Source organism: Arachis hypogaea, chromosome 17 (genome assembly GCF_003086295.3).
Source record: "Arachis hypogaea cultivar Tifrunner chromosome 17, arahy.Tifrunner.gnm2.J5K5, whole genome shotgun sequence".
NCBI lineage: Eukaryota > Viridiplantae > Streptophyta > Magnoliopsida > Fabales > Fabaceae > Arachis > Arachis hypogaea.
The window spans coordinates 60,457,182-60,485,159 of record NC_092052.1 but is presented as its reverse complement, the minus strand read 5'-3'; the positions used below and the strand labels follow the sequence as shown (position 1 = coordinate 60,485,159).

At 39.3% G+C, this 27,978-nt stretch overlaps 1 non-coding gene across 1 annotated transcript; it reads left to right on the top strand.

Annotated features, from left to right (window-relative positions):
• The first annotated feature begins 11,965 nt into the window (after positions 1–11,965).
• LOC112767871 (small nucleolar RNA R71) lies at positions 11,966–12,073 on the top strand. The gene has a single exon (XR_003185312.1). It is a non-coding gene; the product is annotated as a small nucleolar RNA R71 (small nucleolar RNA).
• The last annotated feature ends 15,905 nt before the right edge of the window (positions 12,074–27,978 follow it).

Genomic DNA, 27,978 nt, shown 5'->3' with positions numbered 1-27,978 from the left:
AGGATCCCCACCTTCCCTCCTCATAATCCTAGTTTTTTTTTCCACATCTCTTCTTCATCTATTCCCTCTTCTTTTGCTCGAGGGCGAGCAACATTCTAAGTTTGGTGTGGAAACAATTATGTGAAGGATCTATAGCTCAGTGGTAGAACATGTGACTGCAAATCAAGAGATACCTCAGGGGATGCACTTCCCTCCACATAATTATTGGAAGCAACTGAGGATAGAAATACCAAAAATCACTAGGAATCAAGCCACAAAGGCAAGGAAGAGACATAAAAGAGCTCAAGAACATCATTGGTGCCTCAAGAAGAAATGCCATCATCACTAAGGTGGACTCGTTCCTTGTTCTTACTTTCTCTGTTTTTCGTTTCTCTATGCTAAGTGCTTATCTATGTTTGTGTCTTCATTACATGATCATTAGTAGTAATTAGTGTCTAGTTTGATTTTATCCCCAATTAAGTTATAGTCTATTTTTCTATCATCACAAACATGAATAAAATAGTAGATCTTTTGAATAAGAGGTAATAAAATTTGAGTTTTTAATAAGAAAAATTCTAATTAGTAACATGTGGTGGCAATGCTTTCTGTCTTCTGAATGAATGCTTGAACAGTGCATATGTCTTTTGAATTTGTTGTTTAAGACTGTTAAATATGTTGGCTCTTGAAAGAATGATGAACATGAGACATGTTATTGATAATCTGAAAAATAAAAAATGATTCTTGAAGCAAGAAAAAGCAGCAAAGAACAAAGCTTGCAGAAAAAAAAATAATATAGAAAGAAAAAGAAAAGCAAGCAGAAAAAGCCAAAAGCTCTTAAAACCAAGAGGCAAGAGCAAACAGCCAATAACCCTTAAAACCAAAAGGCAAGGGCAAATAAAAAGGATCCCAAGGCTTTGAGCATCAGTGGATAGGAGGGCCTAAAGGAATAAAATCCTGGTCTAAGCGGCTAAACCAAGCTGTCCCTAACCATGTGCTTGTGGCGTGAAGGTGTCAAGTGAAAACTTGAGACTGAGCGGTTAAAGTCAAGGTCCAAAGCAAAAAGAAGAGTGGCTTAAGAACTCTGGACACCTCTAATTGGGGACTTTAGCAAAGCTGAGTCACAATCTAAAAGGTTCACCCAATTATGTGTCTGTGGCATTTATGTATCCGGTGGTAATACTGGACAACAAAGTGCTTAGGGCCACGGCCAAGACTCATAGAATAGCTGTGTTCAAGAATCATCACACTGAAATAGGAGAATCAATAACACTATCTGATTATAAGTTCTATAGATGCCAATCACTCTGAGCTTCAATGGATAAAGTGAGATGCCAAAACTGTTCAGAAGCAAAAAGCTACTAGTCCCGCTCATCTAATTAGAATCTGAGCTTCAATAAAAACTCTGAGATATTATTGCTTCTCAACCTATTAGTCTTCTATTTTATTTGTCTAGTTGCTTGAGGACAAGCAACAGTTTAAGTTTGGTGTTGTGATGAGCGGATATTTTATACGCTTTTTGGGGTAATTTCATATAGTTTGAGTATGTTTTAGTTAGTTTTTAGTCTATTTCCATTAGTTTTTAGGAAAAATTCATATTTCTGGACTTTACTATGAGTTGTGTGTTTTTTCTGTAATTTCAGGTATTTTTCTGGCTGAAATTGAAGGAGCTGAGCAAAAATCTGATTCAGGCTGAAAAAGGACTGCTGATGCTGTTGGATTCTGACCTCCCTGCACTTAAAGTGGATTTTCTGGAGCTACAGAACTTGAAATGGCATGCTTCAATTCATTGGAAAGTAGACATCCAGGGCTTTCAAATAAATAATAGTCCATACTTTGCACAAGGATAGACGAGTAAACTGGCGTTCAACGCCAGTCCTCTGCCCAATTCTGGCATCCAGCGCCAGAAAAGGATCAAAAGCTGGAGTTGAACGCCCAAACTGGCACAAAAACTAGAGTTCAACTCCACAAATGGCCTCTGCACGTGAATCTTAATCTCAGCCCCGCCCAGCCCCAGCACACACCAAGTGGGCCCCAGAAGTGGATCTCTGCATCATCCATCATAGTCCATCCATATTTTGTAACCTAGGCTACTAGTTTCTATTTAAACAACTTTTAGAACTTATTTTGTATCTCATGACATTTCAGATCTAAACTTTGTATTCTCTGATGGCATGAGTCTCTAAACCCCATTGTTGGGGGTGAGGAGCTCTGCTGTGTCTCGATGAATTAATGCAAGTATTTCTGTTTTTCATTCAAACACGCTTGTTCCTATCTAAGATGTTCATTCGCGCTTAACTGTGATGGAGTGATGAGCTGTGACACTCATCACCTTCCTCAAATCATGAACGTGTGCCTGACAACCACCTCCGTTCTATATACGATTGAATGAGTATCTCTTAGATTCCTTAATCAGAATCTCCGTGGTATAAGCTAGAACTGATGGCAGCATTCATGAGAATCCGGAAAGTCTAAACCTTGTCTGTGGTATTCCGAGTAGGATTCAAGGATTGAATGACTGTGACGAGCTTCAAACTCCTGAAGGCTGGGCGTTAGTGACAGATGCAAAAGGATAGTAAATCCTATTCCAACCGGATCGAGAACCAACCGGTGATTAGCCGTGCTGTGCCAGAGCACGTGAGCGTAGTTTTCACTGGAAGGATGGAAGGTAGCCATTGACAATGGTGATCCACCAACACACAGCTTGCCATAGAAGGTCGTGCGTGCGTCAATCAGAAGATAGAGGAAAGCAGAGATTCAGAAGACAAAGCATCTCCAAAACTCCAACATATTCTCCATTACTGCACAACAAGTAACCTTTAATTTATGCTCTCTTGGTTATTCACAATTCAACTGATAAACATAATTGACCTCCTGACTAAGATTTACAAGATAACCATAGATTGCTTCAAACCAACAATCTCCGTGGGATTCGACCCTTACTCACGTAAGGTATTACTTGGACGACCCAGTGCACTTGCTGGTTAGTGGTACGAGTTGTGAAAAGTGTGATTCATAATTCGTGCACCAAAGCGACACGTCGTCCATAGGGAGGACACCATAAGGGCCGATTTGTTGATCTACAAACTCGACCGCATCAAAGTTAGGAGCATCAAGGTTGAAAGGCTCAATTGTTTTTTGCTTCTTACTAGGAGGGGCACCAGAAGCTGCAGCAGAAGATTGTGGAGGATCGACCAGACGAACCCGAGGAATAGGAATTGCTCTCCTCAGTTTGGGAGAACTCGGCACAGGAGGCATCACTAGAACCTGAGAAGATCCCTCTCCGGCCGCCTTGGCCGAGATGTTTAGAGCAGTAGTTGTCTTCTTCGCCTTTTTGTAGGCCTTCATAGAATCATTATTTTTCGACATCTCTGAAAAAATAGAATCAACCACAAAAGACAAGTTACAACATAGGAGAAGAAAAGCTCAGAAGCAAGTATAAAAACAAGTCAGACAGTACCCAAAGCAGTTCGAACCAAAGATAGATCACTCAAGAATCTCTTCGTATCTAGATGGGGAGGTTTCCCCCACAAATCTTCAAGAACAACTACAAAGGCCCGCTCAACCTCATTAAGCATCTCCCATGTATAACGCGGCACTCTCACATTCTTTTGCCACTCTAGAGGAAAAGCGGGCTCATCATTTTTATCAAGAAAAAAGGGGCGGACCCCCTCAACAGCACGAACTCGGAAGAAATAGTTCTTAAAATTTTTAAACGACTCATCATACATGGCAAAAGCTTTATGCCCCTGGGCCGGTCTGAAAGAGACCCAGGAAGCTTTCTTTTTGGAGGAACCTCCGGGCTTGGCCGAGACAAAAAGATAAAGAAAAAGAGTTTCAGAAGGTGTTATGCCTAACTCTTGGCAAAGCAGTTGAAATATTTTGATAAAACCCCAGGAATTCGGGTGAAGCTGGGACGGAGCAATGTTACATGACCACAACAGGTCAGTTTCAAAAGCAGTAAAAGGAAAAGTAACGTTTAATTGGCTGAAGAAGTATTCATAAGCATAGAAGAAGGGACGCTCCCCCTCGATGGAAGTCGGAAAACAAACTCTCTCATCAGAATCAGGGGCAACAAGCTCATAATCCCCCTCACGGGCACTGTTACCACAAATCCTATGGTGCTTCCTCAGCTCTGTGCAAAATTCAGCATCCACAACAGAAACACACAACAAGACAAGGGAGTCCAGCCAATCGGACATCGCCTCAGGAACTCTGGAAGACATCTCTACAATGTTATTGCGAGAAGACATGAGACCAACTAATCCTACAAGTAAGAAAAGAAGATGGGATTACTAAAAACATCTCGAACAAGGGAGAAAACAACTCAATACGATACAGGCGAACACACAGAAAAGGAAAACCCCAAGACTCAAACCAAAGTCCTGGGGTATCCTTTGGAGGCAATAATAAAATAAGGTTCCTAGTAAAAATCTACTTCTCGCACCCCATCACCTCTCAAAACAAGAAAAAAAGGCTCTAAACAGTAAGCATTTTCCATCAGATTAAAACACAAAAGTCTTCAAAAATATTGCCTTTCAGTCTAAGCCAGCAAAAACCATCCCCAAACATCAAGCACGCCAAACAGAAACCATTAAAGATACAACCTTTTTCAGAATCAGACAAAAGCAACCGTCAAATAAAGCAAGGAACAGATGCGGATAGCAATACCAGAACAGAAACAACAAGGAACATGCAAAGCCTTAAAAGCATCAAGCAAAAACAAAAAGGATCATGCAGAAGGTGGAGAAACCCCCAGAACGCACATTTCAACAACAATAAGGCACGATGGAAACAGAAAGATCCAAACTTTGGTGAAAGGAAAATCAAAATCAAAACCTCATCACAAAAACAAAGACAAAGCACGAAATGGGACTAACCTGGAGACGAAAGAAGCTTCGAGGAAGAAAAATAGAGGCGCAGAAATAAAAGCTGCCCAGAAAATCGCCAAACAAACGCCAAAACACAAGAAAGCAGAAAGTGCAAACGAAAAATAGAGAGCGAAGAGAGCGGAGAAAAGAAGTTACGAAAAGGGCGAAGGAGAGAAACCGTTTCTGGGTTTTCAAAATCAAAAATAAAAAAGGAGAAACGGGGCAATTAATGTTAAAATTAATGAAAACATTAAACCCTCGCATGTTCTCGAAGCGCCGATATAAAAGCGCGCGCATTTAGAGGAAAAATGTTCTGCATTCAAAAGCTTCTACAAAGAAAGCGACAAAATGCTTGAGTTCGACTTCAAAGGACCAAAGTCAAAGACTTGACCTCGACAAAAGACCGAGCTCAAGCAGGGGCACTGTTCATACCCTGGGTCGCGCTACCCGACCTGGGATGATTGGTGACAAAGCGACCGACCTCTTCAGGTCAGGCTATCCGACCTCTTCTCAAAGAGGTCGGCCAAATCGACAAGAAAGCCCAACAAAGGGCCCAAATAGAGGAACACGACCCACATCCACAGGCAATCCAAGCCTATAAAGATAAAAGGTGGTTTCCTTGAAGATAAGCTGACTTCACCCCAAATAAGATAAGATAAGATAAGATAACTAACTTATCTTATCAGAAAGGTCAGCACACACTACTATAAATACACTGGAGCACCCAGGTATAACTCTTACTCTGATTCTACAATAAACCTGCTTAATACCCGTGCTAACTTAAGCATCAGAGTCTCTTGCAGGTACCCTCCACCCTCCGGTGGCCAAGGATCAGCAGTGCAGCAAGTCCAACAAGTCGGACACAACAGCTCCGGCAGCCACCTACCAGCCGGACACGCCATCTCTGACCAGTACAGAAGATCTCATCCGAGATCGACCTACAGTTTCAGGTAACCCTCGGAACATCGGGTATAATGCAAAAGGACCAAGAGAGTTTGTATGAGTATTAGACTCAGTTCAAGAGGCTATTGGAGTCTTGTCCACACCATGGATTGGATACTCAGTTGCTCATTAGTTACTTCACCGGAGGTCTTTGTGCGGATGATAGAAGATTGCTCACCGCCGCTAGTGGTTGTTCCCTTTCCAAAAACAAAACGGTGGGAGAAGCTTGGAGCTTGATAAATGATGTTTCCGAGGCTACACAACATGTAAGGGTAAGAAGCAATCCCTTCAAGGGTGTGGTAGAACCATCACCTTCCGAAGCAAGCTTGACCAAAGTGCTTGGAGATATGACCACCATCCTTACGAAAATGCATAAAGAGAAAAAAGCATTCTATTTGATCCAAGCCATCCAAGCCCCACCCCAAGTTGCCCAACTTGAAGGCCCTCCTAGAATTTGTGGCTTGTGCTCTAGCACCACACATTACACCGATCAATGTCACCAAATTCAAGAGGAGTATGCCTGGTATGCGAAATTGTTACTCTGAGGTTGTAAAATTTGTTGTTCGTTCTTTCCCTAACAATGGCGCCAATAACTGGTGCACAATACCATGGTCCAAACATAACTTCACAACTTCGCACAACTAATCAGCAAGTGCACTGGGTTATCCAAGTAATAAAACTTTATGTGAGTAAAGCTCGATCCCACGGATATTTTGTTGGTATGAAGCAAGCTATGGTCATCTTGTAAATCTCAGTTAGGCGGATATCAAATGGTTATGGAGTTTTCGAATAATAATAATAAATAAACAAAAAATAAAGATAAAAATACTTATGTAATTTATTGGTGAGAATTTCAGACAAGCGTATAGAGATGCTTTTGTTCTTCTGAATCTCTGCTTTCCTGCTGTCTTCATCCAATCAATCTTACTCCTTTCCATGGCAAGCTTTCTGTAAGGGCATTACCATTGTCAATAGCTACATCCCATCCTCTCTGTGAAAATGGTCCAAATGCTCTGTCACGGCATGGCTAATCATCTGGAGGTTCTCGATCATACTGGAATAGGATTTACTATCCTTTTGCGTCTGTCACTACGCCCAGCACTCGCGAGTTTGAAGTTCGTCACAGCCATCCCTTCCCAGATCCTACTCGGAATACCACAGACAAGGTTTAGACTTTCCGGATCTCAGGAATGGCCATCCATGGGTTCTAACTTATACCACGAAGATACTAATAACTCGGACTCGGTCCCCTGTATTAGATATCTAAGAGATATTCACTCTAGCTTGTTTGCATGTAGCACGGAAGTGTTTTTCAGGCACGCGTTCATAAGTGAGAATGATGATGAGCATCACATAATCATCACCTTCATCATGTTCTTGGGTGTGAATGGATATCTTAGAAGCGGAATAAGTTGAATTGAATAGAAAAACAGTAGTACTTTGCATTAAATCATGAGGAACAGCAGAGCTCCACACCTTAATCTATGGAGTGCAGAAACTCTACCATTGAAAAATACATAAGTGAAAGGTTCAGGCATGGCCGAATGGCCAGCCCCCATGATCTAAGAACTAGACGTCCCCAGATGTCTAATACAATAGTAAAAAGTCCTATTTATACTAAACTAGCTACTAGGGTTTACAAAAGTAAGTAATTGATGCATAAATCCACTTCTGGGGTCCACTTGGTGTGTGCTTGGGCTGAGCTTGAAGTTTAAACGTACAGAGGCTTCTTTTGGAGTTGAACGCCAAGTTGTAACGTGTTTTTGGCGTTCAACTCTGGTTCGTGACGTGTTTCTGGCGTTTAACTCCAGACTGCAGCGTAGAACTAGCGTTCAACGCCCTTTTGCATCGTCTAAACTCGGCCAAAGTATGGACTATTATATATTACTGGAAAGCCCTGGATGTCTACTTTCAAACGCAATTGGAAGCGCGCCATTTTGAGTTCTGTAGCTCCAGAAAATCCACTTTGAGTGCAGAGAGGTCAGAATCCAACAGCATCAGCAGTCCTTCTTCAACCTCTGAATCTGATTTTTGCTCAAATCCCTCAATTTCAGCCAGAAAATATCTGAAATCACAGAAAAACACACAAACTCATAGTAAAGTCCAGAAATATGAATTTAACATAAAAACTAATAAAAACATCCCTAAAAGTAACTAGATCCTACTAAAAACATACTAGAAATAATGCCAAAAAGCGTATAAATTATCCGCTCATCACAACACCAAACTTAAATTGTTGCTTGTCCCCAAGCAACTAAAAATCAAATAGGATAAAAAGAAGAGAATATACTATAAATTCCAAACTATCAATGAAACATAGCTCCAGTCAGATGAGCTGGACTTGTAGCTTTTTGCCTCTTGAATAGTTTTGGCATCTCACTTTATCCATTGAGGTTCAAAATGATTGGCATCTATAGGAACTCAGAGTTCAGATAGTGTTATTGATTCTCCTAGTTCAGTAAGTTGATTCTTGAACACAGCTACTTTATGAGTCTTGGCCGTGGCCCTAAGCACTTTGTTTTCCAGTATTACCACCGGATACATAAATGCCACAGACAGATAATTGGGTGAACCTTTTCAGATTGTGACTCAGCTTTGTTAAAGTCCCCAATTAGAGGTGTCCAGGGTTCTCAAGCACACTCTTCTTTTGCTTTGGACCTTGACTTTAACCGCTCAGTCTCAAGTTTTCACTTGACACCTTCACGCCACAAGCACATGGTTAGGGACAACTTGGTTTAGCCGCTTAGGCCAAGATTTTATTCCTTTAGGCCCTCCTATCCACTGATGCTCAAAGCCTTGGGATCCTTTTTATTACCCTTGCCTTTTGGTTTTAAGGGTTATTGGCTCTTTGCTCTTGCCTTTTGGTTTTAAGAGCTTTTGGCTTTTTCTGCTTACTTTTTCTTTTTCTATTTTTTTTTCTCCATTTTATTTTCTTTCTCTCTTTTTTTTTCAAGCTTTTGTATTCACTGCTTTTTCTTGCTTTAAGAATCATTTTTATGATTTTTCAGATTATCAAATAACATGTCTCCTGTTCATCATTCTTTCAAGAGCCAACATATTTAACATTCTAAAACACCAACTTCAAAAGACATATGCACTGTTCAAGCATTCATTCAGAAAACAAAAATTATTGTCTCCACATCAATATAATTAAACTAAGTTCAAGGATAAATTCGAAACTCATGTACTTCTTGTTCTTTTGTTTTTAAAACATTTTTTCATTTAAGAGAGGTGATGGATTCATATTCACTACTTTAAGGCATAGACACTTAGACACTAATGATCATGTAATAAAGACACAAACATAGATAAACATTTAACATAAGAAAACGAAAAACAGAAAATTTAAGAACAAGGAATGAGTCCACCTTAGTGATGGTGGCGTTTTCTTCTTGAGGAACCAGTGATGTCCTTGAGCTCTTCTATGTCTCTTCCTTGTCTTTGTTGCTCCTCCCTCATAGCTCTTTGATCTTCTCTAATTTCATGGAGTATGATGGAGTGCTCTTGATGTTCCACCCTTAGTTGTCCTATGTTGGAACTTAGTTCTCCTAGGGAGGTGTTGATTTGCTCCGAATAGTTCTGTGGAGGAAAGTGCATCCCTTGAGGTATCTCAGGGATCTCTTGATTTGCAGTCAAATGTTCTACTACTGAGCTATAGACCCTTGAGATGAATCTCTCCATCTCCTATGACTTGGAGGTGGAAGCTTTTGTCTTCTCTTTTCTCTTTCTAGAGGTTTCTCTGGCCTTAGGTGCCATCAATGGTTATGGAAAAACAAAAGAGCTATGCTTTTACCACACCAAACTTAGAATATTACTCGCCCTCGAGCAAAAGAAGAAAGAATAGTAGAAGAAGAAGAAGATATGGAGGTGAGTTGATGGTTTGAATTTGAGTGGGTGGGTGTAGGTGGGTTGTATGATGGTTTTAGGGGAGTAATGGATGTGAGTGGTGAAGGGTTCTTGGGAAAGGGTGATATAGGATTATAAGGAGGTAAGGTGAGTGGAGGTATGTGGGGATTCTGTGGGGTCCACAGATCCTGAGGTGTCAAGGATTTGCATCCCTGCACCAATTAGGCATGTAAAACACCTTTGCATGCAATTCTGGCGTTTAAACGCCAAACTGATGCTTGTTCTGGGCGTTCAACGCCCAGATGTAGCATGTTTCTGGCGTTGAATGCCAGCTCCATACTTGTTTCTGGCATTCAGCGCCAGCTCCATGCTCTGTTCTGGCGTTGAACGCCAGCCAGATGCTCCTTACTGGCGTTTAAACGCCAGTAAGTCCTTCCTCCAGGGTGTGATTTTCCTTCTGCTGTTTTTTATTCTGTTTTTAATTTTTGTAATTATTTTGCGACTCCACATGATCATGAACCTAATAAAACATGAAAGAACAATAAAAATAAAAATAAAATTAGATAAATAAAAATTGGGTTGCCTCTCAACAAGCGCTTCTTTAATGTCAATAGCTTGACAGTGGGCTCTCATGGAGCCTCACAGATGTTTAGAGCATTGTTGAGACTTTCCAACACCGAACTTAGAGTTTGGATGTGGGAGTTCAACACCAAACTTAGAGTTTGGTTGTGGCCTCCCAACACCAAACTTAGAGTTTGATTGTGGGGGCTCTGTATGACTCTATTTTGAGAGAAGCTTACTGTGCCTCTTTTCCATGTTTACAGAAGGATGACCTTGAGTTTTAAACACAAGGGAGTCCTCATTCAATTGAAGGACTAGTTCACCTCTATCTACATCAATCACAGCTCTTGCTGTGGCTAGGAAGGGTCTTCTAAGGATGATGGATTCATCCTCATCCTTCCCAGTATCTAGGATTATTAAATCAATAGGGATGTAAAGGCCTTCAACCTTTACTAATATGTCCTCTACTTGTCCATAAGCCTATTTTCCAGAATTGTCTGCCATCTCTAATGAGATTTTAGCAGCTTGTACTCAAAGATTCCCAGTTTCTCCATTACAGAGAGTGGCATGAGGTTTATTCCTGACCCAAGGTCACATAGAGCCTTCTCAAAGGTCATGGTGCCTATGGTGCAAGGTATTAGGAACTTTCCAGGATCCTGTTCCTTCTGAGGCAATCTCAGTTGATCTAATACATTTAGTTCATTGGTGAATAGGGGAGGTTCATCTCCCCAAGTTTCATTACCAAATAAATTGGTATTCAGCTTCATGATCGCACCAAGGAACTTGGCAACTTGCTCTTCAGTAATATCCTCATTCTCTTCAGAAGAAGAATACTCTTCAGAGCTCATGAATGGCATAAGGAGGTTCAATGGAATCTCTATGGTCTCTAGATGAGTTTCAGATTCCTTTGGTTCCTCAGAGGAAAACTCCTTATTGATCACTGGACGTCGCAGGAGGTCTTCCTCCTTGGGATTCACGTCCTCCCCTTCCTCCTTGGATTCGGCCATGATGGTTATATCAATGGCCTTGCACTCTCCTTTTGGATTTTCTTCTGTATTGCTTGGGAGAGCACTAGGAGGGGTTTCAATGATCTTCTTACTCAGCTGGCCCACTTGTGCCTCCAAATTTCTAATGGAGGACCTTGTTTCATTCATGAAACTCAGAGTGGCCTTAGATAGATCAGAGACTAAGTTTGCTAAATTAGAGGTATTTTGTTCAGAGTTCTCTGTCTGTTGCTGAGTGGATGATGGAAAAGGCTTTCTATTGCTAAACCTGTTTCTTCCACCATTATTAAAGCCTTGTTGAGGCTTTTGTTGATCCTTCCATGAGAAATTTGGGTGATTTCTCCATGAGGGGTTATAGGTGTTTCCATAAGGTTCACCCATATAATTTACCTCTGCTATTTCAGGGTTCTTAGGATCATAAGCTTCTTCTTCAGAAGATGCCTCTTGAGTACTGTTGGATGCAGCTTGCATTCCATTCAGACTCTGAGAAATTATATTGACTTTCTGAGTTAATATTTTATTCTGAGCCAATATGGCATTCAGAGTATCAATTTCAAGAACTCCCTTCTTCTGAGGCGTCCCATTACTCACAGGATTCCTCTTAGAAGTGTACATAAATTGGTTGTTAGCAACCATGTCAATGAGTTTTTGAGCTTCTGCAGGCGTTTTCTTTAGGTGAATGGATCTACCTGCAGAAGTATCCAATGACATCTTAGCTAATTCAGACAGACCATCATATAATATATCCAGGATGGTCCATTCTGAAAGCATGTTAGAAGGACACTTTTTGGTCAGTTCCTTGTATCTCTCCCAAGCTTCATAGAGGGATTCACCTTCTTTCTGTCTGAAGGTTTGAACATCCACTCTAAGCTTACTAAGCTTTTGAGGAGGAAAAAACTTGGCTAAGAAAGTCGTGACCAGCTTATCCCAAGAGTTCAGGCTGTCTTTGGGTTGAGAGTCCAACCACACTCTAGCTCTGTCTCTTACAGCAAACGGGAAAAGCATGAGCCTGTAGACTTCAGGATCTACTCCATTAGTCTTAACAGTATCACATATCTGCAAGAATTCAGTCAAGAACTGAAAAGGATCTTCAGATGGAAGTCCATGAAACTTGTAGTTCTGCTGCATCAGAGAAACTAATTGAGATTTCAGCTCAAAGTTGTTTGCTCCAATGGCAGGAATGGAGATGCATCTTCCATGTAAATTGGAATTAGGTGCAGTAAAGTCACCAAGCATTCTCCTTGCATTATTATTATTTTTGGCTGCCATCTCCTCTTCCTTTTCAAAAATTTTTGTAAGGTTGTCTCTGGATTGTTGTATTTTAGCTTCTCTCAGTTTCCTCTTCAGAGTCCTTTTAGGTTCAGGGTCTGCCTCAACAAGAATGTTCTTGTCCTTGCTCCTGCTCATGTGAAAAAGAAGAGAACAGAAAATAATAATAGGGATCCTTTTTAACAGAGCATAGAGGTTCCCTTGTTGTTAGAAGAAAAGGGAATAAGAGTGAAGAAGAATGGATAATCCAAACTCAAGGGTGAGGATAAGAGCAATGGTTTGAGATGGAGAGAAGTGTTAGTAAATGAATAAATAAATAGAAGGAGATGAGGGAGAGGAAATTTCGAAAATAATTTTTCAAAAGGAGTTAATGATTTTCGAAAATTAAAGGAGAATTAAAATTAAAATTTATACAATTAATTAATTAAAAATAATTTTTTGAAAAACAGGGAGGTATTTTCGAAAATTAGAGAGGAAAAGTTAGTTAGGTAGTTTTGAAAGAGATAAGAAACAAACAAAAAGTTAGTTAGTTAGTTGAAACAAATTTTGAAAATCAAATTTTTAAAAGATAAGAAAATAAGAAGTTAGAAAAGATATTTGAAAATGATAAGATAAAAAGATATTTTTGGAAAGATATGATTGAAATTAGTTTTGAAAAAGATTTGATTTTTAAAATCACAATTAATGACTTGATTCACAAGAAATCACAAGATATGATTCTAGAATTTAAAGTTTGAATCTTTCTTAACAAGTAAGTAACAAACTTAAAATTTTTGAATCAAAACATTAATTGTTGATGATATTTTCGAAAATATGATGTAAAATTAAGAAAAATAATTTTAAAAAATATTTTTAAAATTTTTGAAAATAAATAAGAAAAATGAAAAAGATTTGATTTTTGAAAAAGATTTTGAAAAAGATAAGATTTTTAAATTGAAAATTTGATTTGACTCATAAAAACAACTAGATTTTAAAAATTTTTGAAAAAGTCAACTCAAATTTTTGAAAATTTATGAGTGAAAAAGGGAAAGATATTTTTTTTATTTTTGAATTTTTAATGAAGAAAGAGAAAAACATGAAAAAGACTCAATACATGAGAATTTTTAGATCAAAACAATGAATGCATGCAAGAACACTATGAATGTCAAGATGAACACCAAGAACACTTTGAATGTCAAGATGAACATCAAGAACTTATTTTTGAAAAATTTTCAAGAAAAGAAAAGATGCAAGACACCAAACTTAGAGATTTTTCATGTATAGACACTATGAATGCAATAATGCATATGAAAAACAAGAAAGGACACAAAACAAGAAAATATGAAGATCAAACAAGAAGACTGGCCATGAACAACTTGAAGATCATGATGAATGCAATGCATGAATGCAATTTTTGAAAAATGCAAGATGAGTATGCAAGCGACACCAAACTTAAAAATTGACTCAAGACTCAAACAAGAAACACAAAATATTTTTGATTTTTATGATTTTATTAATTTTTTTGGATTTTTGTATATTATTTTCGAAAAACATATAGAAAAAAGAAAATAAGGATTTCAAAATTTTTAATATGAATTCTAGGAATCTTGTACTCTTAGTCTAAAGCTCCAATCTGAGGGTTAGGCATGGCTTAATAGCCAGCCAAGCTTTAGAAGATACAAATCAGGCATACAACAGCTGAAACTTCATCCAACTTCATATACTTATAAGTGGAAGCCTCAGTCTAAAAGAATTAGACATGGCTTTACAGCCAGCCAGGCTTCTACATGCTTCATGAAACACTAGAATTCATTCTTAAAAATTCTGAAGAAAAATATAAATTTTTTTTAAAATATTATTATTTTTTTTTCGAATATTAATTGGAAAAAACGAAAAAAGAAGAAAATATTTTTGAAAAATTTTTGAAAACTTTTTGAAAATAAAATAAGAAGAAAATTACCCAATCTGAGCAACACGATGAACCGTCAGTTGTCCAAACTCAAACAATCCCCAGCAACGATGCCAAAAACTTGGTATGCAAAATTGTTACTCTGAGGTTGTAAAATTTGTTGTTCGTTCTTTCCCTGGAAATGGCGCCAATAACTGGTGCACAATACCATGGTCTAAACATAACTTCACAACTTTGCACAACTAACCAGCAAGTGCACTGGGTCGTCCAAGTAATAAAACCTTACGTGAGTAAGGGTCGATCCCACGGAGATTGTTGGTATGAAGCAAGCTATGGTCATCTTGTAAATCTCAGTCAGGCGGATATCAAATGGTTATGGAGTTTTCAATAATAATAATAAATAAACAGAAAATAAAGATAGAAATACTTATGTAATTTATTGGTGAGAATTTCAGACAAGCGTATAGAGATGCTTTTGTTCCTCTGAATCTCTGCTTTCCTGCTGTCTTCATCCAATCAATCTTACTCCTTTCCATGGCAAGCTTTTTGTAAGGGCATCACCGTTGTCAATGGCTACATCCCATCCTCTCTGTGAAAATGGTCCAAATGCTCTGTCACGGCATGGCTAATCATCTGGAGGTTCTCGATCATACTGGAATAGGATTTACTATCCTTTTGCGTCTGTCACTATGCCCAGCACTCGCGAGTTTGAAGTTCGTCACAGCGATCCCTTCCCAGATCCTACTCGGAATACCACAGACAAGGTTTAGACTTTTCGGATCTCAGGAATGGCCATCCATGGGTTCTAACTTATACCACGAAGATACTAATAACTCGGACTCGGTCCCCTGTATTAGATATCTAAGAGATATTCACTCTAGCTTGTTTGCATGTAGAACGGAAGTGTTTGTCAGGCACGCATTCATAAGTGAGAATGATGATGAGTGTCACATAATCATCACCTTCATCATGTTCTTGGGTTCGAATGGATATCCTAGAAGCGGAATAAGTTGAATTGAATAGAAAAACAGTAGTACTTTGCATTAAATCATGAGGAACAGCAGAGCTCCACACCTTAATCTATGGAGTGCAGAAACTCTACCGTTGAAAAATATATAAGTGAAAGGTTCAGGCATGGCCAAATGGCCAGCCCCCATGATCTAAGAACTAGACGTCCCCAGATGTCTAATACAATAGTAAAAAGTCCTATTTATACTAAACTAGCTACTAGGGTTTACAGAAGTAAGTAATTGATGTATAAATCCACTTCCGGGGCCCACTTGATGTGTGATTTCTTGAAGTTTACACGTGCAGAGGCTTCTTTTGGAGTTGAACGCCAAGTTGTAACGTGTTTTTGGCGTTCAACTCTGGTTCATGACGTGTTTCTGGCGTTTAACTCTAGACTGCAGCGTAGAACTGGCATTCAACGCCCTTTTGAATCATCTAAACTCAGCCAAAGTATGGACTATTATAAATTTCTGGAAAGCCCTGGATGTCTACTTTCCAACGCAATTGGAAGCGCGCCATTTTGAGTTCTGTAGCTCGAGAAAATCCACTTTGAGTGCAGGGAGGTCAGAATCCAACAGCATCAGAACTCCTTCTTCAACCTCTGAATATGATTTTTGCTAAAGTCCCTCAATTTCAGCCAGAAAATACCTGAAATCACAGAAAAACACACAAACTCATAGTAAAGTCCAGAAATGTGAATTTAACATAAAAACTAATAAAAACATCCCTAAAAGTAACTAGATCCTACTAAAAACATACTAGAAACAATGCCAAAAAGTGTATAAATTATCCGCTCATCAATGCCCTTGCCGTAGCCAATGCGAATTACAACAACCGTCCACCCTATCCCTCTCAAGGCCAAAACAACTACTCTCATGGCAATAATCATAATCAAGGGTGGAGAGATAATGCACAAGGGAGCAATCAAAACCAAAGATGCAATAACTCTTCTTCTCACCACAACAACAACTACCAATCCTCATCCCAATACCACCATAATAACAACAACCGTCAAGCCAACCAAGATTACCACAACCAAGCTTCCCATCAAAACCAAAATAACTACACAAAGTATCAAGCACCACATCAAAGACAACAATCCAACCAATCCTCTTCCTCCTCTACCCACCAAATTGAAGATTCTAACCATGCAATTACCCAAGAGCAAGAGAGGCTTAAGGGTGTGGTTGAGAAACATGAGACTCAATTTGGTGCTATAACGGCATAATTATCCAACATTCAAGAGTTGCTCTCAAGGATGGCCCTACCTTCCTCCAACAACTCCAACAACCCTCAAGTTCTTCTAACCTTCCATCCCAATCCATTCCAAACCCAAAGGGCGGTCTCACCGCCATCACTCTACGGTCGGAAACTACATTGGAGGAGATACCTCCTAGGGTCATGGATGACATTCATGAGGAAGAAGTGGTTGTTGAAACTTCACATGAGGAAGAGGAGGTAGAAAAAAGGCGTGAGGAAGAAGAAGCAAGCCTTAAGGAACCCAAAAGGAAAGCTATAGTGGACGAATCCATTCCTATCCCATTCTCTTCCATGGTGAAGAAGGCAAAGAAGACTCCGGAGTTTGATTTAAATATGCTTCAAGTGTTCAAGAAGGTTGAGGTAACCATACCCCTTCTTGATGCTATCCAACAAATTTCGAAGTATGCAAAATTTTTAAAGGACTTGTGTACACACAAGGATAGGATAGGAGAGTTGGAGACATTATCCTTGGGTAGTTTAATTTCTTCCTTAATGAAGCCTATTCCAGAAAAATATGGTGACCCTGGACCGTGTTTGGTGTCTTGTCGTATTGGTGGGCATACTTTTCACGACTCTGTGTGTGACCTAGGGGCTTGCGTAAGCATCATGCCGCTTTCCATCTTTGTGCGGTTGAATTTAGCTCCATTAAAGAAGTCGGCGGCAAAATTTGCCTTAGCCGATAAGAGTGTGATTACTGTGATGAGAATAGCAAAAGATGTACTTGTGGCGATCAAGGATTTGGTATTTCCAGTTGACTTTTACATCCTTGAAATGCCCCCAACAGAGAATGGAAGCACCTCCTCTGTTCTACTTGGTAGACCCTTCCTCAAGACCTCTAAATTCAAGCTAGATGCCTTCACCGGCACATATTCCTTTGAGGTCGGAGACAAGACTATCAAGTTCAATTTGGAATAAGTCATGAAACACCCTCCCGAAGAGCATTCCATTCTCCAATGTGATGTAATCGATGAAGTGGTAGCGGAAGTATGAAGAGAAGACCACAACAAGTTGTGCTACCCTATTGTTGAAGGGACGGATGACCAAGAGGGTGAACAAGAGGAAGTTGTTGAGAATGAAATCCATGAGCTTGATGAAAAGGAACCTCAACTTGAGGCAAAGAATGAACTAAAGCCTCTTCCATCTCATTTGAAGTATGCTTTCTTAGAGGACAACCAAAGATTTCTGGTCATTATTGCTAGTGAGCTTTCTAGTGAGGAAGAAGGAAAGCTCCTAGATGTTCTAAGAAAGTACAAGAAGGCAATTGGTTGGAGCTTGGCCGATATTGTGGGGATTGACCCCCGCAAGTGCATACATCGTATCTTTCTCCAAGAGGGAGCTCGGCCAGTTAGGTAACCACAAAGAAGGCTCAACCCAACTATCCTTGATGTGGTAAAGAAGGAGGTCACTAGGCTACTTGATGCGGGTATCATATACCCGATTTCTGACAATGAGTGGGTGAGCCCCGTCCAGGTTGTTCCCAAGAAATCGGGCATCACTGCGGTTAAAAAGGATGATGGTAAAGTGGTCACCAAGAGAGTACAAAATGCTTGGCGAGTGTGCATCAATTATAGAAGGTTGAACGCCGCTACAAGGAAGGACCACTACCCTTTACCCTTTATTGATCAGATGTTGGACCGGTTGGCGGGTAAATCCCATTATTGCTTGCTTGATGGATTTACTGGTTACTTCCAGATTCACATTGCTCCCGAGGATTAGGAAAAGACCGTTCACTTGTCGATTTGGCACCTTTGCTTACAAAAGGATGCCATTTGGACTATGCAACGCACCTGCTACCTTTAAGCGGTGTATGACCAGTGTCTTTTCCGATCTGATGGAGAATTGTCTGGAAGTCTTTATGGATGACTTCAGTGTTTATGGAACTTCATTTGATTGTTGCTTAGAGAACTTGGCCAAAGTCTTAGCTAGATGTATTGACACTAACCTTGTCTTAAATTTTGAAAAATATCACTTCATGGTAAGGCAAGGTATAGTGTTAGGACATGTAGTATCTCATGAAGGCATTTCTGTAGACCCGGCCAAGGTCGATGTTATCACCAATTTACCTCACCCCTCATCTGTGAGGGAGGTCCGCTCATTTTTGGGATATGCAGGATTTTACAAGCGCTTTATTAAGGATTTTAGCAAGATCGCTTTGCCATTGTCGCGCCTGCTCCAAAAAGATGTGGACTTTGAGTTTGACAGTGCATGTGTGAGTGCGTTTGAGGAGTTAAAGAGAGTTCTTACCACAGCACCGATTGTGCGAGGCCCCAACTGGACGCAGCCATTCGAGATAATGTGCGATGCATCAAACCATGCTGTAGGTGTCGCGCTTGCACAGCGCGATGGTAAACTCCCTTATGTCATTGCTTATTATTCTAAAACATTGGATGTGGCACAATCTAACTATACCACTACTGAAAAGGAACTTCTAGTTATTGTTCATGCTTTAGACAAATTCAGATCTTATTTGCTAGGGTCCAAGATAGTGGTATACACGGATCATGCAGCTTTAAAGTACTTATTGACAAAGAATGAGTCGAAACCTAGGCTCATACGTTGGATCTTGCTCTTGCAAGAGTTCGACATTGAGATTAGGGATCGAAGTGGGTATCAAAATTTAGTTGCGGATCATTTAAGCCGCCTTGAAAATTTAAAATATGACCCATTTCCGATCGATGACTCATTCCCATTGGATAGTTTGCATGCTGTATCGGATAGTGTTCCGAGAGTTACCTGAAACTGTAGGCCGATCTCGGATGAGATCTTCTGTACTGGTCAGAGATGACGTGTCCAGCTGGCTGGTGACGGCCGGAGCTGTTGTGTCCGACTTGTTGGACTGGCTTCACTCCTGATCCGTGGTCACCGGAGGGTGGGGGGTACCTGCAAGAGACTCCGATGCTTAAGTTAGCACGGGTATTAAGCAGATTTATTGTAGAATCAGAGTATGAGTTATACCTGGGTGCTCCAGTGTATTTATAATGGTGTGGAGTGACCTTTTTAGATAAGATATGTTAGTTATCTTATCTTATCTTTATCTTTGAGTTGGGGTCAGCGTATCTTCAAGGGAACCGCCCTTATCTCTATAGGCTTGAACTGCCTTTGGATTTGGGTCGTGTTCCTCTATTTGGGCCCTTTATTGGGCTTTCCTGTCGATTTGGCCGACCTCTTTTGAGAAGAGGTCGGATATCCTGACCTGAAGAGGTCGGTCGCTTTGTTACTGAACATCCCGGGTCGGATAGCTCGACCCAGGGTGTGAACAGTGCCCCTGCTTGAGCTCGGTCTTCTGCTTTGAGGTTGAGTCCTTGACTTCGATCTTTCTCTAGTGAAGCCGAACTCGAGCATTTTGTCGATTCCCTTCTTTGTAGAACCTCTTTTGAATGTAGAACGCTTTCCCGTAAGAGCGCGCGCTTTTATATCAGCGCTTTGTTCTTGGGAACGTGCGAGGGTTTAATACCTTCATTAATTGATATTAATTGTCCCATTTCCCTTGGCTTTATTTTGAATTTTTGCAATCAAAAAATGGTTTCTCTTCTTTGTCTTTCTTCGTAACTTCTCCCTTTACTTTCTCACTTTTGTCTTCACCTGCATTTTGCTTTTCTCGCGTTGCAGCATCATTTGGCGATTCTGGGTGATTCTATTTTTCCCTCTTCAATCTCCTTCGAAGCTTCTTTCTTCGTTCAGGTTGGTGTTTCTTCCTTTCTCTTTTCCACGTCATTTTCTTATATGATATTGAGAAAGTTTTGATTTTGGAGAAAGTTTGGATCTTTCTGCTTCTGCCGTGCCTGATTGCTGTTGTAATGTGTGTTCTGGGAGTTTCTTTGTCTTTTGCATTATCCTTTTTGCCTTTCCTGTTGTTTGATGCTTTTAGGGCTTTTGCATGTTATCACTATTTTCTGTTTTGATGATGGTTTTGTTTGATTCTGAAAAAGGTTACGCCTTTGACGATTTCCGCTTGGCATGTTTGATGTTGGCGATGCTTTTTGCTGATAGACTGTAAAAAGATAGTGGCTTTGATGACCTTTTATGTTTTATCTTTCTCCTATGAAAATGTTTGCTATTTGAAATCTTCTTTTCTTGTTTGAGAGATGCCGGGACGTAAGCTGTAGATTTTTCCTGAAACTTTGTTTTGTTACTGCCTCCAAAGGATGCCCCAGGACTTTGGTTTGAGTCTTGGGGTTTTCCTTTTCTGTTTGTTCTTCTAGTCGAGTTATTTTACCCCTCGTCCGAGATGTTTTTTGGTAATCCCATCTTCTTTTCTTATTGTAGGATTAGTTGGCCTCATGTCTTCTCGCAATAACATTGTAGAGATGTCTTCTAAAGTTCCCGAGGGGATGTCTGATTGGCTTGACTCCCTTGTCTTGATGTGTGTCTTTGTGGTGGACGCTGATTTTTGTGTAGAGCTGAGGAAACGTCATAGGATTTGTGGTAGCAGCGCCCGGGAGAGGGATTATGAGCTTGTAGTGCCTGATTCTGATGAGAGGGTTTGTTTTCCTACTTCGGTCGAGGGGGAGCGTCCCTTTTTTCTATGCCTATGAATATTTCTTTAGCCAGTTGGACATTACCTTTCCTTTTACTGCTTTCGAAACCGATTTGTTGTGGTCTTGTAATATTGCCCCATCCCAGCTTCATCATAATTCCTAGGGTTTTATCAAGATTTTTCAACTGCTTTGCCAAGAGTTAGGCATAACACCTTCTCAGACTATTTTCCTCTATCTTTTTGTTTCTGCCAAGCCCGGAGGGTCTTCCAAAAAGAAAGCTTCCTGGGTTTCTTTCAGGTCGGCCCAAGGGCATAAAGTTTTTGCCATGTATGATGAGTCTTTTAAAGATTTTAAGAATTATTTCTTCCGAGTCCGTGCTGTTGAGGGGGCCCGCCCCTTTTTTCTTGATGAAAATGATGAGCCTTGCTTTTCTCTAGAATGGCAAAAGAATGTGAGAGTGTCTCGCTATACCTGGGAGATGCTTGACGAGGTTGAACGAGCTTTTGTAGTTGTTCTTGAAGATTTATGGGGGAAACCACCCCATCTTGATACAAAAATGTTTTTGAGTGACCCGTCTTTGGTTCGAACTGTTTTAGGTACTGTCTGACTTGTTTATATACTTGCTTTTTAGTTTTACTTCTTCTTTTTGTGATTGTAACCCATTGCTGTGGTCGATTCTGTATTTTCAGAGATATCAAAAAACAACGATTCTATGAAGGCCTACAAGAAGGCAAAGAAGGCTGCAGCTGCTCAAAATATCTCGGCCAAGGTGGCGGGAGAGGGATCTTCCCAAGTTCCGGTGAAGCCGCCTGTGCCGAGTTCTCCTGGCCCGAGGAGGGTAATTCCCACTCCTAGGGTTCGCCTGGCCGAGCCTCCGCAGTCTTTCGCTGCTACTTCTGGTGCTCCTCCCAACAAGAAACAAAAAACAATTGAGCCTTTCAACCATGATGCCCCTGATTTTGACGCGGTCGAGTTTGTAGATCAGCAGATCGGTCCATACGGTGTCCTTCCTATGGATGATGTATCACTTCTTCATCATTTGGACTTTATAACTCAGAGTAGTGTAAAAATGGCACATATGGGAGCTGCCTTGTACCGAACTGCTCAAAATCTTCCTCTCCATGCCACCAAAGCCTTCATGGAGGAGGCAAAATAGGAATCCGACCGGATGAAGGGCTTGAAGAAGGAGCTTGAGGTAAAAGTAGCCAAACTGGAGAAGGATCTGGAGAACGAAAAGGCTAGTTCTCTTGCTCTGGCGACTTCTGTGAGATTGGCCGAGGACACTGCGTTGAGGCATAAAGATAGTTATGTCACGTCTTATCGGGAGGTGATACGTCTGAGAGAGGAGTTGGAGTCTGCCTGAGTTGACTATTCTGAGCTCCAAGGTCACCTTGTCGGCAGTGTAAACGCTGCTTATGATAATTTGAAGGAGCAGGTTCAAGTTCTCGCTCCTGAGGTTGATCTTACTCTTTTTAGCTTGGACAATATTGTGAGTGATGGAAAGATAGTTCCCGACGACCAAGATGATGATGATGTCGAACCTCCCTCTGCGCCTGCTGCTAAAGTGTCGACCTCTATAGTTCCTCCTGCTGGGATTGCTCGTCCAGAATTAGATACTGATTGTCAAATTCTGAATAGGGACGACGGTACGGTGGATGCAGTGCCTCTCCAAACTTGCCCTCCTTCACCCCAGACTGATGCTACCGAGAAGGCTCCCGATCTTAACTAATTTTTCTTGGATGTTTGTGGAGATAGCCTGACTTCTGGGCTTTTTAAACTCTTTATTTCTGTAATTTGAATATTTTGCTGACTGTTGCTACTCCTTTTGGTTGCTTGTTTAGCAACTTTTTATTTTGAAAAAACAACAAGTAGCTTTCAAGCTTTGGGCCTGATCTTGAAGCTTGTTTATAATATTGCATTTTATATCATGCTTGTTTGCACTTGTTTTTGGCACCTTTCTGGGTTTTGAGAATGCCGAAGCCTTGCTGCTCGGCCTCTTTGGATTGCTTTGTACTTATTGCTTGTAGCTTGGATCCTTTGCGGATGTGTGGATCTAACTCGTGTTTCGGTTTTCTGGCTCTTACTTGTATTTATTTCTGGCCATCCGTAACCGATTTCTTTACATTGGTCCTCTTTCCAGTTATTTTTGTAGTCCTCTTTTTTGGACCTTTGTCAGGTCTCTTTCAGGGACGACTTTTATAACTTGTCTGTTGTAGGAGACCGACTTCTCTGCGTCGTCCTTTTCTAAGTTATTTTTGTAATCCTCTTGTTTGGATCTTTGTCAGGTCTCTTTCAGGGATTACTTTTATAACTTGTTTGTTGTAGGAGACCGACTTCTTTATGTCGATCTCTTCTAAGTTATTTTGTAATCCTCTTTCTTGGACCTTTGTCAGGTCTCTTTCATGGATTACTTTTATAACTTGTTTGTTGTAGGAGACTGACTTCTTTATGTCGATCTCTTCTAAGTTATTTTGTAATCCTCTTTCTTGGACCTTTGTCAGGTCTCTTTCAGGGATTACTTTTATAACTTGTTTTTCGTAGGAGACCGACTTCTTTATGTCGATCTCTTCTAAGTTATAGCAATTCCTCTTTTATAGGGTTGGCCAGACCTCTTTCCAGGGATTTGCTGATAACTTGGGTTGACTTGGTCCGACTTCTCAACATCGGCCAGTCTTTAAGTTATTATTTAGCAATCCATAAGACCTTGTCAGGTTCTTTTTTCGGATCACTTTCGATAACTTCTTGCATTATTATGTGTTCATCTTTGCCGATTTGTAGAAGGTGGTTTCTGTCTTTCTTTGGTCGACCTTTAGATGAAACGCATTTTCATCTTTATTGGTCTTTTATTGTGATCGTGCAGTGAATCTATTTTTCACTTTCTGCCGATCTGTTGCTTTATAATCGGACGATGAATGCTTCAGATTAATGCGTCTTGAGAATTTGTAGAATATCTAAAATATATTTTATTCAAAAGAAAGTGCAAATATATACATGTTGGAGTTTTTCATCCTTTTAAGTCGGATAATATCTGGATCTCAACTTGGTGCCTCATTAAAAAACCTTTTCAGGAAAAAGAGTGCATCCTATGATGAGATCTTTTACCTTCTCTAGCCATCGAGATTGGACAGTCTGTAGTAGCCCTTCCCAAGTACTTCTATGACTCGGTAGGGTTCTTTCCAGTTTGCTGCCTCATGAGCGGATAATTTATACACTTTTTGGCATTGTTTTTACATAGTTTTCAGTATGATTTAGTTAGATTTTAGTATATTTTTATTAGTTTTTAATTAAAAATCACATTTCTGGACTTTACTATGAGTTTATGTGTTTTTCTGTGATTTCAGATATTTTCTGGCTGAAATTGAGGGACCTGAGCAAAAATCAGATTCAGAGGTTGAAGAAGGACTGCTGATGCTGTTGGATTCTGACCTCCCTGCACTCAAAGTGAATTTTCTACAGCTATTGAACTTCAAGTGGCGCGCTTCCAATTGCGTTGGAAAGTATACATCCAGGGCTTTCCAGCAATATATAATAGTTCATACTTTGAATAAGGATTGATGACGTAAACTGGCGTTCAACGCCAGTTCCATGCTGCAGTCCGGCGTCCAGCGCCAGAAACAAGTTGCAAAGTGGAGTTCAACGCCAGAAACACGTTACAAACTGGTGTTCAACTCCAAGAATGACCTCTCCACGTGTAAACTTCAAGCTCAGCCCAAGCACACACCAAGTGGGCCCCAGAAGTGGATTTATGCATCAATTACTTACTTCTGTAAACCCTAGTAACTAGTTTAGTATAAATAGGACTTTTTACGATTGTATTAGACATCTTGGGACGTTTAGTTCTTAGATCATAGGGGCTGGCCATTCGGCCATGCCTGGACCTTATCACTTATGTATTTTCAACGGTAGAGTTTCTACACACCATAGATTAAGGTGTGGAGCTCTGCTGTTCCTCAAAGATTAATGCAGAGTACTATTGTTTTTCTATTCAATTCAATTTATTCCACTTCTAAGATATTCATTCGCACTTCAATATGGTGGATGTGATGATCGTGACAGTCATCATCATTCTCAACTTATGAACGCGTGCCTGACAACCACTTCGGTTCTACCTTAGATTGAATGGATATCTAATACAGGGGACCGAGTCCGAGTTATTAGTGCCTTCGTGGTATAAGTTAGAACCCATGGATGGCCATTCCTGAGATCCGGAAAGTCTAAACCTTGTCTGTGGTATTCCGAGTAGGATCTGGGAAGGGATGGCTGTGACGAGCTTCAAACTCGCGAGTGCTGGGCGTAGTGACAGACGCAAAAGGATCAATGGATCCTATTCCAGTATGATCGAGAACCGACAGATGATTAGCCGTGTCGTGACAGAGCATTTGGACCTTTTTCACTGAGAGGATGGGATGTAGCCATTGACAACGGTGATGCCCTACATAAAGCTTGCCATGGAAAGGAGTAGGATTGATTGGATGAAGACAGCAGGAAAGCAGAGATCAGAGGAACGAAAGCATCTCTATACGCTTATCTGAAATTCTCACCAATGAATTACATAAGTACCACTATCCTATTCTATATTTTATTTATTTTCATCCACTATAATTTCTTAAAACAATTTAATCCGCCTGACTGAGATTTACAAGGTGACCATAGCTTACTTCAAGCCGACAATCTCTGTGGGATCGACCCTTACTCACGTAAGGTTTATTACTTGGACGACCCAGTGTACTTGCTGGTTAGTTGTACAAAGTTGTGAAACAGATATAAGATCATAAACGTGCGTATTGAGTTTTTAGCACCGTTACCAAGGAATGGAATGATCACGATTTTGCACACCAAGTTTTTGGCGCCGTTGCCGGGGATTGTTCGAGTTTGGACAACTGACGGTTCATCTTGTTGCTCAGATTAGGTAATTTTCTTTTTCGTTTTATTTTAAAAAAAAATTGTTTTCAAAAATCTTTCAAAAAAGTTCTTTTCCTTTTGTTTTCGAAAATTATTCTAAATTTTTAAGAATGAATTCTAAAGTTTCAAAATGGTATGCTGAAGTTGGCTGGCCATCAAGCTTTAGACTAACCTGGTATGATTCCTGGAATCTTAATTGAGGACTTTGAATTTATTGCTTCCTTTTCCCTATATGTTTTCAAAAAAATAAAAATATACAAAAATCCAAAAAAATTAATAAAATCATAAAAATCAAAAATATTTTATGTTGTTTGTTTGAGTCTTGAGTCAATTTTTAAGTTTGGTGTCAATTGCATTTTTTCTAAAAATTTATGCATTTTTCGAAAAATTCATGCATTCATAGTGTTCTTCATGATCTTCAAGTTGTTCTTGGTAAATCTTCTTGTTTGATCTTGATGTTTTCTTGTTTTGTATCTTTTCTTGTTTTACATGTGCATTTTTGCATTCATGGTGTCTGAACATTAAAAATTTCTAAGTTTGGTGTCTTGCATGTTTTCTTTGCATCAAAAATTTTTCAAAAATATATTCTTGATGTTCATCATAATCTTCAAAGTATTCTTGGTGTTCATCTTGACATTCATAGTGTTCTTGCATGCATCATGTGTTTTGATTCATAATTTTCATGTTGTGAGTCATTTTTTATGTTTTTCTCTCTCATCATTAAAATTCAAAAATCAAAAATATATCTTTCCCTTTTTCTCTCATAAATTTTCAAAAATTTGAGTTGACTTTTTCAAAATTTTTAAAATCTAGTTGTTTCTTATGAGTCAAATCAAATTTTCAATTTGAAAATCTTATCTTTTTCAAAATCTTTTTCAAAAATCAAATCATTTTCATTTTTCTTATTTATTTTCAAAAATTATAAAAATATTTTTCAAAAATATTTTTCTTAATTTTATCTCATAATTTTCGAAAATATTATCAACAATTAATGTTTTGATTCAAAAATTTCAAGTTTGCTACTTTCTTGGTAAGAAAGATTCAAACTTTAAGTTCTAGAATCATATCTTGTGATTACTTGTGAGTCAAGTCATTAATTTTGATTTTAAAATTCAAATCTTTTTCAAACTAATTTTAAATCATATCTTTTTAAATCATATCTTTTTCAAAAATTTGATTTTAAAATATCTTTTCTAACCTCTTTTCTAACTTCCTATCTTTTCAAAATTTGACTTTCAAATCTTTTTCAATCAATCTTATCTTTTTGTTTCAATCACATCTTTTTCAAATTTCAATCTTATCTTTCCAAAATTTGATTTTCAAAATCTCTTAACCACTTAACTTTTTGTTTGATTCTTATCTTTTTCAAAACTGCCCAACTAACTTTCTACCTTTAATTTTCGAAAATCCCTCCCTCTTTTTCAAAATTTCTTTTTAATTAACTAATTGTTTTAAATTTTAATCTTTAATTTAATTTCAAACTTTAATTTTCAAAATTTAACTTTAAATTTTAATTTTTATTTTAATTAATTTTCGAAATTCTCTCATCTCTCTCCTCTCCTTCTATTTATTTATTCATCTACTAACACTTCTCTCCCATCCAAAAATTCGAACACCACCTCCCTCTCTATGTTCGAGTTTTTCCTCTTCTCTTCTTTACATTACATTCTTTTCTTCTTCTACTCACACAAAGGAATCTTTATACTGTGACATAGAGGATTCCATATTTTCTTTGTTATTCCATTCTTTGTCATATGAGCAGGAGCAAGGACAAGAACATTCTTGTTGAAGCAGATCCTGAACCTAAAAGGACTCTAAAAAGGAAATTAAGAGAAGCTAAAATACAACAATCCAGAGACAACCTTATAGGAATTTTCGAACAAGAACAGGAGATGGCAGCTGAAAATAATAATAATGCAAGGAGGATGCTTGGTGACTTTACTGCACCTAATTCCAATTTACATGGAAGAAGC